The sequence below is a fragment of the Passer domesticus genome, chromosome 6 (assembly GCF_036417665.1).
Source record: "Passer domesticus isolate bPasDom1 chromosome 6, bPasDom1.hap1, whole genome shotgun sequence".
Classification (NCBI taxonomy): domain Eukaryota; kingdom Metazoa; phylum Chordata; class Aves; order Passeriformes; family Passeridae; genus Passer; species Passer domesticus.
Window position 1 is genome coordinate 42,920,566 of NC_087479.1, and position 16,592 is coordinate 42,937,157.

The 16,592-nt window shown below is 35.1% G+C and overlaps 2 long non-coding RNA genes across 7 annotated transcripts in view; one reads left to right on the forward strand and one right to left on the reverse strand.

Moving 5' to 3' along the window:
- Positions 1 to 16,592, forward strand: part of LOC135303314 (uncharacterized) — a 159,227-nt gene that overhangs the window by 129,846 nt on the left and 12,789 nt on the right. For 2 of the 6 annotated variants that reach the window (XR_010364779.1, XR_010364780.1), the window contains exon 1: positions 14,738 to 16,587. The exons of the other annotated variants lie outside the window; for them this stretch is intronic. This is a non-coding gene — a long non-coding RNA (uncharacterized LOC135303314). Of the gene's footprint in view, positions 1 to 14,737; positions 16,588 to 16,592 lie in introns of those variants that run through there. 6 annotated transcript variants of the gene reach the window in all.
- The window catches only part of LOC135303316 (uncharacterized), a 33,283-nt gene continuing 21,343 nt past the window's right edge, over positions 4,653 to 16,592 (reverse strand). Inside the window, exon 3 of the long non-coding RNA XR_010364782.1 lies at positions 4,653 to 4,810. This is a non-coding gene — a long non-coding RNA (uncharacterized LOC135303316). The remainder of the gene's footprint in view (positions 4,811 to 16,592) is intronic.

The window sequence follows — 16,592 nt, forward strand, 5'->3', positions numbered from 1 at the left end:
GCTCCAAATATTTAACCAAGTTCAAACAGAAACAATATCTCAGCTAAAACCTGGAGTGACCTTCATAGTTTCGGACTGACCACTATTTAACATTGAACATTTTAATATTAATTTAAAATATGTATTATTAGCTGGTTGTCTCATTAAGCTTTCTGCCTAGAACTTGTAAAACTCTGCTGGTAACCAGCTGAATGATTCCAGGGTAGTGAGGAGAAAAGTAAATTGTGTGATTTGATTACATTTTCAACCAAGTCTTATTGAATGAAACATGCAAATAAAAGGAAGAAGCATGGTAAAGTCAGTTTACATTTAGCAGACAACAACTGTTAAGGGCTGGAATCTTGTTTGAATCCCAAGTTAAAACCAAAATAAAATACAATTCTTTTTAATGATGCTGATAATTGACTACATGACCAAATAAAAATGTGGATTCTGTAGCTATTCTCATATATATATACACATGGATTATTTTCTGAAAGACAATTTTCATCCAGACAAGAGTCATGCCTATGCCAAAACCAATTTCTTCAGTTGACTAGAGGACTACATGAATCAAATATAACGACTGCTGAAACAGAAAGACTCTGGTAGTATGGCAGATACTTCCAAATGCAAACTTCGTGGATTTAATAAATTATATATATTTTAAAATATTTTTATCATGTTCTCTTAAAGTTGGTGTTTGGTTTTGGGGTCTTTTTATGACAGCTACATAACTATTCTTCCACAAAAAAAATTGCCACTAGAATAAATCTTCAAAATAGGTATAAATTTTGCTTACATCCTTGAAGATAAAGCTGTTTACCCAGCACTTATTTTTAGGCTTTGCTCTGTGTTCCTGTTGTAAATTTGTAACTTCAAAGGATAAGTAACATTGTTGCATTACTTGGTACAGCTATTCAAATGATTTATACTTATGTGTATTAATAAAATCTCTTTTGAGACTTCCTAGCAGTATTTGTCAGATTTGTCTACCTTATCTGCTACCAAGGTCTCATTCATCTCTATATCATATTTGCAATTCTTTGTAAAATTGCCTAATTTTTCAATGTCATATTATTCCTGCTATAATTCTTTTAGGCTGAAATTCATCCTGTTTCAAAAGTTTTTTGAGGCTTGTGTACCACTGAAATACCAAGTGAGCTTTCAAAACAATGCTGTATGGCAATCACAGATGAATTGTGATTGCAATCTCTGAGGTTACTTGTCCTTTCTTTGTAATTATTTATAGGTAGCCAATTGAGAATACTTTAGGGGAAAAAAAGTGCCTTGTTTATTAAACTGTATCTCTACCAGAAATTATTTGCTATTGTTAAGTATATATTTTGTGTCAACTGCTTGTATAAGACTGATAATAATGGAGACACCTGGAAAGTTGATTTGCTAAAATAAAAGCCTTTTGAAGCTGGAAAAACCCAGCCAATACTGGGTAATGATGTAAGTAATGCAATGATGTAGACATTTTAAGTAGAAGTTACAAACTTAGACGTGACTAAATACTTTTTATTTTTTAAAAACTAATAACCATACTTGGTGTTTGGTTTTGCTTTTGTTCTTTGTTTTTTAATGTACTTATTATTATTAAATATACTTATGTATATGGACAAAAAGAAAGCAAATTGTTATAGAAAAAATATATTACATTGAAGCATAGTTGCTCTTATTCCAAAGTCTATCCCTCCCTATTTTCCCTTCCCATTTCTTGAGGAATCCCTGTTAAAAAGTGGGACATACAGTAGTTCAGTATTCCTAGCAGTAGATTTTTCTTGTGCAAAAAACTAGTGGTTCCTTTTAAATACTATTTCTTCAGCATATTAAGTTAAAAATTGGACACCTGTGTTTTAGTTCTCTTTGTAAAATAGGTAAGCTTGACCACTTCCAGGTATTTTCCAGCATAAGTTTATACAAAACATTTTACATTTTTACAAATGCAACCTTGGAGTAAATATGTTATGCACGCAGATGTGTTGAAGTATTTAATATATTAGACAAACCAGCAACATTCACTGTTCATTTACCTATTAGAATAAGTGTTTGCTACATTGTTAAAGAGGAATAAATGCTTACATCCATTTAGTAATTATCATTAGCCACTCTGAGAGGATTGTTCAGCTGCTTGGAACACTCATTGAATATTCTATTTTATTGACTCATCCCTCTTCTTGGCTAAGTTTGCTATATAATCTTTTTAAGAAAAAAGTAAACTAAAGAAAGGCTATAAATAAGTGCTAGTGATAGCTCACAAGTCTATTACTTCACTTAGCCTAAAACAGAGCAATTAGTTCTCACTATCTAACTAAACTACCACAAGACCATAGAGAGGATAGAAAAGCCTCAGAATTCTGGAATTTCATCTGATTGTCAGCACCTAAATACCATTAGCTGGAGGTATCAATTATTGCAATTTCTGTAAAACTAAAGATGTAGGGGAAGTTTGTTTTTTTTTTTCTTAGTTTCCCCAAATATAAAACCAGCTAAAAAATATTTCACTGATTCTGAGTAATTATTCTAAAACACATTTTAAATTGTCAAGATCAGTTTTTCTTTAGAGCATGATCCTTTTCTTATTCACTATCAAAAAATATGAATTCTTGAAAACAGGAAAACATCATGTCTCTAGGCAGGATGGAACCTAGGAAATAGGTGCAGAATGAAACAGGATTTTTTTTAAGTACTGAAAACACAAACACTTTAGAAATAACAAAACATATTGTTAGATGTAGTCTTTCTAAAAAATGCTACTGAAGAGTATCCATTATTATTTTGTGATCATATATTTATTTTCTTATAAAATTTTTGAATTTATGGAATCTGGAAATTGTTCTAAAATTAAATGATTCCTACATTCAAACTAGAGATGGTTTACAGAAAACGAGGGGTGAAATTCAACCACAGTAGTGAAGTAAAGAGGAACATGATATTAGAAAGTCAAAGAAAGTTTTCAGAAGAGTATATAATACTCATTAACAATGAATAAAGAGGGAAAATATAAAAAGCTTTTATAGGATGAAACAGTCAAGAAGCATATTGTGACACTAATTCTGTAGGACAGACTAATACAGGGACTTGAACATTTCAAACATGTTGAGAAATCTATGACTGCAATTACTGTTCCTTTTATAGAATTATTGAACAGGAGGGATTGGACTTTCAGTAGTCTTTTAGTCCAACTCACCACATTCACTCTGACCTTGAATATTTCCAGTGACTGTACATCTACCATATGTCTGGGCAAATTCTTTTAATGTGCAATCACCTTTATTGTAAGTCTTCTTCCCCGTATATGATATAAATTGTCTCTCTTTTAGTTTAAAACTGTTACCCCATGTTCTATGACAACAGACGCTGCTAAAATCCATTTGCTCATCATATCTATACCTTGCTACTTTAGGAGTCCCTGTAGGGCAGGTACTATTCACTAAGGATATGAAATATTATTATACATAACTGACCCTATTCGTATTCTGGACCTAAAATTCAGCCACGGTCTCCACAAATTCTTTAGTCTTGCTCCATTGTCCCATTGCAAAGGCAAGGACATGCACACTATTTTGCCCAAAAGTTGCAGATAACTTCCCAGTCTTTCAAGTTCTCTTTGATCCAAGTCCAAGTGTAGAATCTTTCAGTGTCAGTTCCAACTCTACAAGAAAAAATTTCTTTACTCACACAATATGTACTTGACATTTCCTGAAGAGACGATTTTTGATACCCAAAATGATTTCAGAGTAAAGGATAAAAGAACTTTATCTCAGTTGTGTCTGTATGCAATTTTCCTCTCTCTTTTCCAGTGCTCTCAAAGGCTGTTTCATACATCCCTGAGGGGGATAGCCTTGAGGAAAAGCAACCTCTTGTTTGTATCTGTTTTTTCCAAGCTGTGTTTTACATCTTGTGGTGTCATCAGGCAGTATATCAAGAGCATTACTGCACTTGACATTCCTTATTTTCTCCTGACAATATCCTCAGGGTTGATAAATGGTCCTGCTTTTCTATAGAAGGCAATGTATTTATTTGGATCCTATATATAAGTTTATGAAATCATGACATTCTGCAGCAGTAACTGGAGCAACAAGCAGTGGCTATTACATCAGTTAACCCTTAGGGGATGATTGCTTTTGTCTGTCCTCGTCATTAACTCCTTGAAGACTGAAAATATGTAGTTCTAAAAACAACAAGTTGCAGTTCAACAGTTTCCAGTATCAGGTGCATTTTCATGCAAGTTAAAGAATGGTATTATTTATATTCTGCCTGTATTTTTAACCAGTAAGATGGTGTACGTGTTTTTGGGAGCAAATGCAGAAGACAAACTTAAGGAAAGTGTGAGGAGAGAGAATTGAAAGCATAGAAGAGAAACATAATCTGTCTTGCTTGCTTTTATGCTGCAGATTTTTGCTTAAGCTTGCTTATGCTTGGACCACTGTCTTAGTGATCTTTATTCAAGGAATCACAAGGTGAGCTTCAGGGAGTGAAAAGACTGGGCTCCCTGCAGTAGTCTTTGAAACACCTTTCATTTAATTGCAGTCGTCAGTTCTAGCTCGCTCATAAAAATAACTAAATTGGTAGGACACAATAATAAGAGGCTGAAGCAAACAGCAGTGAGGAGCATTGCTTCAAAGCCATGAGAAAATGGATTCCAATCAGTCCAATTCCTCACATAGCCTTGTGCCAGAGTTGCTGTATATCCTGCAGCCAGGCTTTCTGACTGCCTCTGCTACTTGAGATGCAGGCAGTCATGCTTTGGCACATCTTTCTACTCCTGTTCTTCCACGGCTCAAATGTCCATTTCATACCAATGTCAATTCTTTCGACAGTCCTGTAAAAAAACAGCCATAAAATACATGCATTGTAAGTTCTTTGGAACAGGAAATAGCTTTGTTTAATTCAGTTTCTAGAGTTTGTTGACAAGAAATCACTAACCTATCTTGCATTACAATAGAAATGACAAGTGGTCCTAATAAATGGAGAGGCATTTATTTCACGGATGCCAAACCTGCTTCTGCATGTCCCAAACAGATGGGTTCACAAATCAGTTGGCTGCAGTTTCAGAGGAATGCTGGAAGTTTATCCGATAGAGAGCTGGTGTAGAGCCCAGATCTGTCACAGGAGTGCCCCAAGGAGTTGCTCTGTAGCAGCCCCCATTTGCCTGCTGCGATCAGTGTGCCAGAAACAAGGAGCAAACGGGATGGGAACCATCATGGCCTGCTCATCCCCTTCTGCTGCTACCAGGGATCATATGCTCTAGATTATTCCACAAGTGAGGAAGTGGTGCTGATTACTGACTCTGTGCCAAATGTATGTTTACTAACTGTTCGTCTCTGAGTATAACTGTATTAGGAAATACATTTTTATTTGTGGTGTCGTTTTATTATGTGCAGTAATTTGGTTTCACGTGATATGTCACCCGGGGGGTTGTTTGTACATAAAGGGAGAGATGTTAAGCTCAATCTCTTTTATCACGAGTTAATGAAATTAAACCACAGCAAATAAATTGATGTAATTTGCTGGCACACATTAATTTCCATATCTGGGTTGCACAAGAGCAGAGCCCACTAAAATGTTCAGTTAAAAAGTGATTAAATACTGTATTTTTGGATGGCCTAGGATGGCATACAAGTAATTAGGCAGAGCCTTGAATTACTTTTGAAATATTTTGGAAAAGATACTACATTATACATAATGTAGTTGTGTATTCCTTACAAAATTCAATTCAATTCAATTATTGCTTCCAGATTTGTTGTCACTTTGGAACCTACACCAATAGTCCACATAATTCATATCAAACAAACTATTATGGCATATTCCTTCAGCAGCCATCTGCATCACGTGATGAGTTGTTCCTCAGTTTTTCTTCTGTAACACAAGTGGCAGCATCAGTAAATTAGCTGGGAAAGACTCCCCCTGGCAGTAGATTTGTTCACCCAAACAAATGGCCCTCCTTGAGGCAGCCAGCAGATGCTGCAACAGAGCAATCCTTTTCTCTGCTCCAACCCACACTGATTGCAACTCTGAACATTTTAAATGTACATATATTAGATCTATTGCAGCATATATTGAGGCACCAGCTGCAGGTAACTATTAGTTGTTTTCTTCTCTTCTTTCCTTTTGCTTCTCCTGGTCCACACTTTCTTCCCTGCACTCAGAATATGTCTATGCTACACTCTGGAGGATGGTTATTTATTTGGGTTTTTTGATAGTGATTTGCTGCCATTGAATAACTAACATAGCACATTGTCCTAACTTTGCGATGGTCAGGTTAGGCTGGACTTTCACATCAGTTCCTGCAGCTTCCCTTTGCAAGGACACATGGTCTGTCCTGACACAGCTGCTGGAATTTTAAATATTGCATGAATAGTATGTCAAATCTTGAATGACCATGGTTGTAGAATATTGGCCACCACTGAAAGAAGTAATTAGTGGGGTCCTTTTGTGACTGCAGGCTTCTTTTCCTTTTTTTAATAAATTTCTAAACCTGCACTGAAAGTACCATGCTGGCTGATTTTCCAAATATTAATAAAACTGCAGAGAAAAATATACACTTTTATTCCATTAGCTTTCAAAACTGAAATTTGCTTTTCAGTGACACAGATCTGCCAATGCAACAAAAATTCCCCTTTCACTGACCACAAAGGTAGGGCCCCCCCCACACCCAACGTAGCTGTGCTCTTAATTGATTGTATGTTTTGGAATATCTGTTGTCTGGATAGACCAGATGCTTGTTCATTCTTTTCTGGCATCTGTAAGCCTTTAGGAAACCGTCTTAGCTGTTTCCAACTGGAAATTTATTTGCAAACCAGCACTGGTGTATGGCTTTTTCTTAGATTTATCTAATGCCTAGGAGTGAAGCACTGGGATTAATGCATTTTAGTGCACTCAGAAAAGTTTGTAGCTGAATTGGGCACGGGGAAAGACTACAGGGGTGGCTTCTGTGAGAAGATGCCAGAAGTTTCCGCATGTCCAGTAGAGACCCCAGTCAGCTCCAAGAAGGACCAGCTGCTGGTCAAGGCCAAGGTCATCAGGCCATCTGAGATTTAAGAGCAGGAAAAAAACTCTCAGCAACTGCAGCTGGAATGAAGAGTGAGAATATGCGAGAGAAACAACTCTACAGTCTCCAAGGTCATTGAAGAACACAAATTTCTGTGTGCACACACACACACATATATATATTCACAAACACACAGAATATTGGTTAGGAATGAAACTAAAAATTATTTTCTGTCATTTTTTCCATGTATAAATTCTTTGTTGACATAGGCATCAAAATTATGGGGAACAGAAGTTTCTTCACTTTTCTGCACACATTTTTGTGAAGAACAGACCTAAGATGCAGGTGTAGTTAAGCACAGTTTGTCCTCTAGTGATAACAATTAACAAGTGTGTTTCAAAGGCAGAAAAAAAAAGATTTTCATTGGAGTAAATCACTGAAAATACTTTTGAGCTGAGAAAGAAAAATTATTTTGGAAAAATACAATTTTTTAATTACAAAGATATTTTATTTAATCCTTCTCACCTACCTTAATTAATTTCTAAGATATGCCCTTTTAAAATGTATAGCAGACAATACAATTTTTTTTGTACTTGTCACCATGTGTTAATTGTATTAATTAAATGTATCCTAATTATTTAGGACCCTGTGTGGCTTAGGCTATTCATCCATTAATTTTCAAATGCACTTACATCCTTTCATTTGCTTTACTTCTTACCCCTTGGCAAAGTCCTGTCCTGTTCGAGTTTGTGTCTGAGTGCCTAACAACAACTTGTGTGTTTTATCTTTACAAATGGTAGGTTAGGGAAAATGTCTCCCCTTTGATGATGTGAGATGGCCGATGTGCCTTGTGAACACTCACACAGGTCTGTCGTTGTTGACCCACCCCTAGCACCAAGGTACCTGTCGAACAGTGCACAACAGACGAGTAATGAGTTGTATTAGTGAGATATTGACTCATAATCTTGCTCACTAGTGAGTCTAAAGAAATATAGAGCTGCATTATTCTTTCTGATTCAAACAAGACATAAGCTATGAGAGGTACGTCTAGGGAGCAAACAGCAGTAGCAAGCTGCAATATAGAGAATATCAGAAATTTTTAGCTGTGGTCAGCCCTGACTCCATGTGTAACTATTAAAAAAAATATTATCACTGAACTGCCAAATTTTTAGTTGCTGATAAATTGTTAAAATTACCTGGTTTTGTTAGGATGGAGATCACACTTGGCTAATTAGAGATGACACCATCATATCTCTCCTCACATATGTTATTCAGTTGAAAATACTCTTTCATTAACTGACAAGGATTTGCTCTTTTACTCAATTATATGCCTGATTAGGGCAGAAGAAGGGCTAGTGTTGTTTCATCATCACATGCATAGAGGTCAAAGGCCTAACCATCAGAATCTGTGCATTTTCTATATGCAGATTGCCACTTGTTCTCAGCTCCAGATATTAGGAATTCACCATGAACTACAAATAAGTACCACACACTATACTGCACACACTTTCTATGTGGAGAGAAGGTTATATCAAACCTATTTTCCCCCCATCTGAATAATGTTCCATAATTTATTTCAGGCATGGGAGAATATTGAAAAAAAAATTGATCACTATATGGTATATTACCATTATTTTTGGACAGGGCCCTTGAAGAAATTATTTAAGTAAAGTAAAAGACAAAATGAAGGTACTGGTTTATGAAAAAGCCATTTCACATACTAGACTTACAAAGCATTAGCATCAATGTGATACTAAGAGAAAGTAAGCTTTTAAAAGTGAGCTGTGGTTGAGTTAGAATTTTTTTTCTGCCCATCGTGTCTAATGGAGAAAAAATGGTGAAAGACATTTAGCAGTATCCTTTTTAATGGCATAGCTCCTTAATGAAATACTGTGAAGAAAGGAAGCTGTTTGGTGCAGAGATTAGGAATTTACCCCTTATGTCAGCATATAAGACATGAATATTTCAAATACTTTCAAATAAGAAATGACAAACAGTTCATTCAGCCCTGAGTCATCCATCAAACAGAAGTGCATATTTATACATCCCTGTCAAGCACAGATATTTTAGGCAGCACCTGGGAAAACTTGACTAGTAGAACTGCTTCAGGCTGAAGTCTTGTCTTTGATACCATTTTGCTTCCAGATCTCAAGCCCAGATCTTGATTTTACTTCCTCAGCTGCAGGTCAGCTTATCCAGCCTTGGTCCACCCTGCCCCTTTCATGCCTCAGACTCTCTTGTTGCTGTATAAATCCTTCATTCTTGACTCCATCCTGGTCCAAATTGCACTCTTTAGCCATGGCATACGCAGTCTGCTTTTTGATTCTCCCCTCAAATTCCAGGCAAATTCTTGCTCTTTCCCTATCTGCCAGCTTTTCTGCCCTCTTGATCAGGTGGTCAATACTATGGCATCTGGATTTGGCCTACATGGTACTGATTTCGATGTCCTTAAAACTTCCTTGAAAATATTTAAGTTGTGTATTTGTAAAAGCCTTGGGTTTATGATTATTTAATTGCATTAATATATACGGAAATAAAAGTTGCAGTAAAGAGGCCATTTATCTCATATATTTCTTTAATCAGTAAATCATGGAATTGTTTTCCTCCAAGAAGGTCAAATGAGTGGGAACCACATAGATTCCATCTCTTAAACATGAACCTTGTTTCATGTCCATCAAAACTGGAAAAACAGAGTTCAAATTTCACTTTTATCAACATTTAGAAGTTTGGGTAGTTTTCTGCAGAATGCTGATGACTGGACAATCCTGAGATACATTGAAAATTTTCTGGTTTTGGGAAAGCCAAATGAGATTAGACTGTTAAAAATGGGCTGGGCTGGGCTTGGCTGTGTCCCTTGTGCCAAGAGAGAGGCAGGGTAGTCTGTGATACACAATGACTCAATCAGAATTTTAAGAGAAGAAAAACAATTTTTTCTTTAGATCTACACTAGGAAAGGCAACATTTTAATGAATATTTTTCTTGTTAAGCTTTCTTCAGCATGTATACGATTACATATCACAAGAACCCCTGCAAAGAAGGGGATCAAGAGATCTAGAAATAACAGGTTTTTTTGGGAGGAGAAATTTCAGAGAAAGATACAGAATAATTGTAGAAGGATCTTCTCTTTTATATAACAGTTTGTCAATTTATTTTAGACTTAGTCAGTGGGTGAATAATGAAAAGAAGATGAAAGATTTCAGAGCTTTTTTACACTGAGTTGGAGATTGCACTCCACTGGAGATGTCCTTGAAGGTACAGTGATTCATTTTGCTTAAACTGAGCAAGTCCTACAACATATTTTCTCTCTCTTTCCTTCCTCTTCTACAGCAGTAAAAGATGCAAATCCCCTTAAAATCTTGAGTATTGCTTGTAGCATACAATGAACACACAGGTTTGATACACTGTAAAATAAAGTTATACTATGTTGCACAGATGATGGAATATCTGTAAACAAACGTTTAAATATGATCAATTGGATGCAAATAATATTTAAGTTTGAAATCAAAAATCAATAAGAAGAGAAGCAGAGAACAGCAGAGGTGAGACCTGCAGCCTATGGAGAACCTCTCCACATTTTACAGGAGGTTTTCTTTGCTTGTAACCCAGACATTGCCCAGAAAGGCCAATAATAAAAGGCCTTTGCATCTCATATATAAATTTTTTTTTTAATTATCTTATTTTTTTTGGTCTTTGAATACTTGAATAACCCTAATACCCTAATACTATTAATACTACAATAATCTGGGAAATAACCACTATTAATGCTTGTCCATCTGTAACTATCACAGCTATGACAGAAAGAAAAAAAACCTCCAAATCTTCTATTTGAACAAATAATTTAATATATTTGAAAAGGATATATTTAGTAATTAATCTCATTATTTTTTTGCAAGAGAAAGATTGGATTTTGAACTAGATGAATGAATATTACTAACTGAAATGTACTGAAACCTGCTTAACAAGGTGCCATGTGAGAAGTATTATGGTCTTGAAATGTTTTTTCACACTGCTGTTTTCAGGGCTTTTATTTTCACTGGACCATAAAGTAAGAAGTGATGTGGCCCTGCTGTGCAGTACAACACAGTGATGTGATGCAGTACAGGATATCACAACCAGTGTCTGTGCCCCGACATAGCTGTGGGCATTCTCTGTGATATTAGCAGATATGCACGGATCAGAAAACAGGGAACACCTGGATTCTTCTCTTATGGGAGATCAATTTATGATTCTTGGATAAAGAAAGGTACCAGATTATATGGCATTACTACTTTGGTAGGTTTTGTTGTCCTTCCTACTACACCTAGAAGATGCTGCAGTGGGGACATCACACTTGCACAGCCCCAAGCTGTGATGGGGTCTCCCACTTCTATATTGTATATGGCACCCATGCCTTGAAACTATTGACTCCTCTTGGTTCAAGTGCAGATTCTTCAGCTCTCTTGATTTAAATATATTTTAGAATTAATTTTAAAAAACATTTTAAAAGTTTCAACCTTGCTCCTTTGTCTAACCCTTTCAATCTAACACTGTAGCAAGTCCACTGTCATGAGCCTGACTCACCAGCACACTCACACAGTGTGCCCTCATCCCAGCATTTCCATCTATCTATTTATCTATCTATCTATCTATCTATCTATCTATCTATCTATCTACTCTATCATTCTAGTCTAGTAGAAGCATGGGTTTAATATCTTGAAATTGGCATTAATGAGAGTCTTTTTGAGCTTTGCATGGAGATTCAAGTTTGCTGGTGCTCAACATAAAAACTTTTGGCCTTTTTCATTGCAATGTCATTTACTAAGAAATTTGTTTGTTACACTGTCCTGGAAATGTTTGTTTTCTCACAAACAGAGAGTAATTATTGTATTAAACACCACTGATAACATATACATGCTGATAGTAGTTTTTATTTTTCAAAATTCATTTAAGTCAGAAATTAAACCCCCTCTGGAAGGCAGAGTTTTACCAAGTGAGAAGATTTGCTTCTTGACAACAATAAACTGTTCATACAAAACCAGAAGCAGTGTCTTACATTTTTTTTAAGTAAATAGAATTGACATTGCTATAGTGAAATGAATAAGCTTTTTACTTTATTGCCATTTGAGAAAGCCTTAGATAGAAATAGGTATTGTTGAGGCAACAGCAAATGTTGAGGTTTAGTTCTGATGTACATTATATTGCATTTAGTGCAACACACACAAGTTGTACTATTGCTTTCTCATGTTAAATATTAACATTACATTTGTTCCAACAAATTCTGAATGTTTAGGGCTGAGACTTACATCTGTATATGCTGATATTTCTGACATATATGCTCAAAACCAGAAGATATTTAGATTCTGTTGGGGTAACTAAGAATTCAAAGGCTGTGTATTTCAGAGCGTATATTTGCCTGCTTGCTTTTCCTGTCCTCCATCTGGACATTTTCAAATATTCCATTTAGACCATCCTGTTGAAACCAGAAGGTTTATTTTTTTTTTTCTCCGAACCATGAAGTTTTTAAGCAATTTTTTCCCCCTTTAGATGCAACACAAATTGCATCAAAAGTACATTTTCTGAAGTAATAATAATCCCAAACCTGTCTTCAAGCATTGAGTTCTGTAACATCTGTGGTAAATGACTTTTCTTTGATACTGTATTCTCTGACAAGAAAGTCAGAATAATCCGAAAGACATTCCTGTGCAGTGATTTATCAGATTCCAAATGAAGAGGAATCAATGCTTCCCTGTGAGAAATACAGGAATGGAAGCAATGGGAAAATGGATATGTTACTATTTGTGTGACATTAACAATGTCAAATATTCGCGCTTTTTTTCTGCATGCAAATTACTTCCAGTTTGTGTTCTGTTTTTTGTTCTAGATGCCTAGAGGGTGGTTTAAGGTACTTTAATATTTAAAACAATTATGCATTTCATATATATAATTTTTTTAAAATTTAAGTCTCTTCAAGAATACAAAGTTACAAAAATGTGGAGTCTATAAAACGTTATTTGTCATTTTTACTTTGAATGTATATTTCTTAAACATATATATGACAAAAGCAACTGATGAACCCAAGCTAATTGCTTCCCTGGAGACCTCTTCAGCAATTTGAGACCATCTATTTAATTTAATATATGGTTGAACTTCAGGTAATCTGATTGATGCCTTGAGAGGCTACCTATTGCAGAGGCTAGACAGAGTTAAAGGATTAAAGTAGGTATTTATTAAAATGTCTTCAAAGGATACACCTTAGGCACTACCAGAGGCCGGCCATGGCTGCACCCAAGATGGACGATGGGTCACATAACTTATAAAACAAGTTTTGGTCCATTTACTTGTTGGGGTTAATTGTCCAATTACAGTTTCAGGTCATGAAGTCCCATTCTCCCAGACTGCTCTCCTCAATTCAGTGTTGTTTTTACTTTTTGGACCTGAAGTTGTAACGGTGTCCTTGGTTCTCAGGGTAGAAAAGGATTGTTTTGTCTGACAAAACTGTGAAGAGAACTTGCTAACACTTTATATGAAGTTCAGAGTTATATACTAATTCAGTACAGAATATGCAAAACATGAAAGCTAAAACTCAAGGCATCATGATATATGTATTGTTATTTTGGGCACTAAATCTTTGACAGAGATGAGGCAGGGGATGGGGGCGTGTAAAACCTAACAGTAGTGTTTTTCAAAATGTGCCTTAGTTTACATGCACAACTGGTCAGTACTGAGATGTGAAAGAGGTCTTTTTCTCAGAAATGAAGGTTTATTGTCCATTAATATCTGGGAACTGACTTCCTCTGAAAATCTGCTGCTTTATTGAAATGCTAAAGTAAAGATTTATGCTTTTAATGTTATACATGTATGTAAATGTAAAGCATCTCATTTACAAAAATCATCACCACAACAGGCTGTAGTTGTCTTTCAGCCTCAGCTCAAGTATGCAGGATTGAATGCTTGTTCTTAGCAAAAGTTAATCTTCTTCCCAGATGAAAAATGAAGATATTTTGGATACTGGCAGGACCTTGCTACCTCATTCTGCCTATAATTTTTTTCAAAGGTGCTTGCATGAAATGAATTTTTTAATATTAATTTCAAGAAAGAAAATACATTTCTTTACTCAGTGGCAAAACCAGCCTGTAACCCTCCAGTACATCCTTTGATCCAAGAAGAAATTTTCAAACCTTTAATCCTCAGTTTTGAAAATCTTTTACTGAGACTAACTCTGACTTAATTTCATTATTCACCAGACTACTGATGAAAGACAAATCAGGATCATTATTCAGAACTTGTTTATTTTCTTGTCAATTCTTTTTTTTTTTTTTTCTCCTTTGATTCCCTTCTCTATTTTGCCTTCTCCTATTCCAGCTGTTTAGGTGGATAGTAGCTGCTACAACATGCTTTACACTGAGCACAGCAGTGAGTGCACTCATTTGGAGATCTGTGTAATGAAGAGCTGGGAATGCTTTCACCACCAAGCCCACCCCCAAGCTATTCACTGACTGGAAAAATACAGTCAAAATTCATGTGTTCTTTATGCTGACTGTGTTAAAAATACTGCTACAACACCATATAAACTACAAAACTAAGCTGAAATGCTGTTATATAAGATGGTTTACATTCAGTTCAATGACTGCTTATAAGATTTTTAATACATTTAAAGAGCTAATAGCCAATGAAATATGCTAAAACATTAATGCCCTATTATTGATCATGCATTAAAACTAATCCAAGTGCTTGCTTCATGGTACCTTTGAAGAAAAGTGATTGTTTGAATGAGGAATGCAAGAAGAAATTAAAACCAGAATATATGAGCAATACATACATTTGTTGGCTTGCAACACAAATATTTTGTTTGTAGTGATCTGTCTTGGTTGCTGTAAATAGCAGGAATTTTCATGGAAAGTGTTAGCCCCCTATAATATCTCACTGTTTCATTGATCTCATTTATGCTATCAGGAACAGCGAACCTTCTTTGACCTGAAGGTCAGTGTAGGAATATTAATCTAATGACCCCTCTAGAGATGAATAACATTTTGCATCAGGTAGTCAGATTGTTCCTTCTGGAAATAAATGGTTCCAACAGGAAATTTATAATCATGGATAAGTAAAAAGGTCAGATTTTTCTGTAATTCTTCATATTTGCAGCCAAATATGTGCTGCAGATGCTAATAACATTTTTCTACCATGTAAAAGAAGCTATACAGGGAGGTTTTTTAACTACATGACATATGTTTAACAACTAAAAATTTTCCTCACATCCATCTGAAATAAGTTTATAACTGCGAACCAGGATTATTTATTAAATGTATTTTTATTGCTTCCACATCTCTCATTTTCATAAACTGCCATATTATTTTGTACAAAAGACTGCTTAAGAGTTTATTAAAAATTCATTAGCCACAAATAACCCAAACAAATGAAGTGAAATAAAAAAAACACCAAAAAAAACCCCCACCAATATAAAACTTCCTTTTAAGCTTAGACTTAGTTTCATATAAGATTTTTTCATTATTCCTCAGTAAATATCATGGACTTACAGGAAAATTATTTTACTTCCATACAACAGTTACAAGAGTCATTTTCCACCATTTTTGCATGATTTTTTTTCTTGTATAGAATTCTTTCATTTGGGTTATGTTCTTTAATTTTGAGCAGAGAAACAAGCCTGAATTCATTTATTTTTGAAGTCACAACAGATGATCTGACCTTCTAACCATAAACATTGTTTCATCAACCAGAGGAAAAAAAGTCATGTGAGAAGATTAGCACACCATGGAAAAGTTTCCAGCCAATTGTTAGTAATTGTTAGACATTTTGGTAAAATTCAAATAGATACCCATTTAAGATAAGACACATTTTTGAATGCTCTTTTTTCACACAGGAAATATGTGAAGGTATAAACATTTTTTATGTTATGGGATGCAACACAGAATTGATTTTTAGACCCATAATGAATTTGTGGATTTGCAATGAGAAAAATCATCTTTTGACTTGTAAACAGAGGACCTGTTGATCAAGGAATTATTAGAAGTAATAAACACAGAATTCTGCAATTTCATATTGGAAAATACATATTAAATGTTATATCTATTTCTTCCAATTATGGTGATAAATCTGCCATTTAATTTTTAGGGTTTTTGCTGAAATTTGAATGCCTGTGGTTCCCTAAAGAATGTTTTTGCAAAAGAAATGTTTCCTTGCTGTCATAATAATTTCCTAACTTCTTAAATCTTTTTACTACTGTTAGATATAAATAACTTTAAAATGAAAAAACAAACCCTAGGCTCAATAACTCAGCAGACAAGTTTTATGTGTGTTCTCTTTAAATCCAGTGTGTAAAGAAATAAAAGGTAAAGTTTCTGGTGATTTTGAATGATCCCACTGTGATGTCACAGTGGTAACATCACAGTGCAGTTTTCCTGGGCAATACCCTCTTTCACAGTGTTTACACACATGTATTCTACAAATGGTTTCTCTGTTTGTGACACTTCAGAATATTTAAGAGATTCTGTTACTTAGCTGCACTGCTACTGAGTAGAGTAGTATAAATCTCTGTTGTCACTTTGTGCTTCATTTCCCTAATCCTTTCAGTGCCACTGGAACAGTTTCAGGATTCTTTTTCGAGATTGCATGTCAG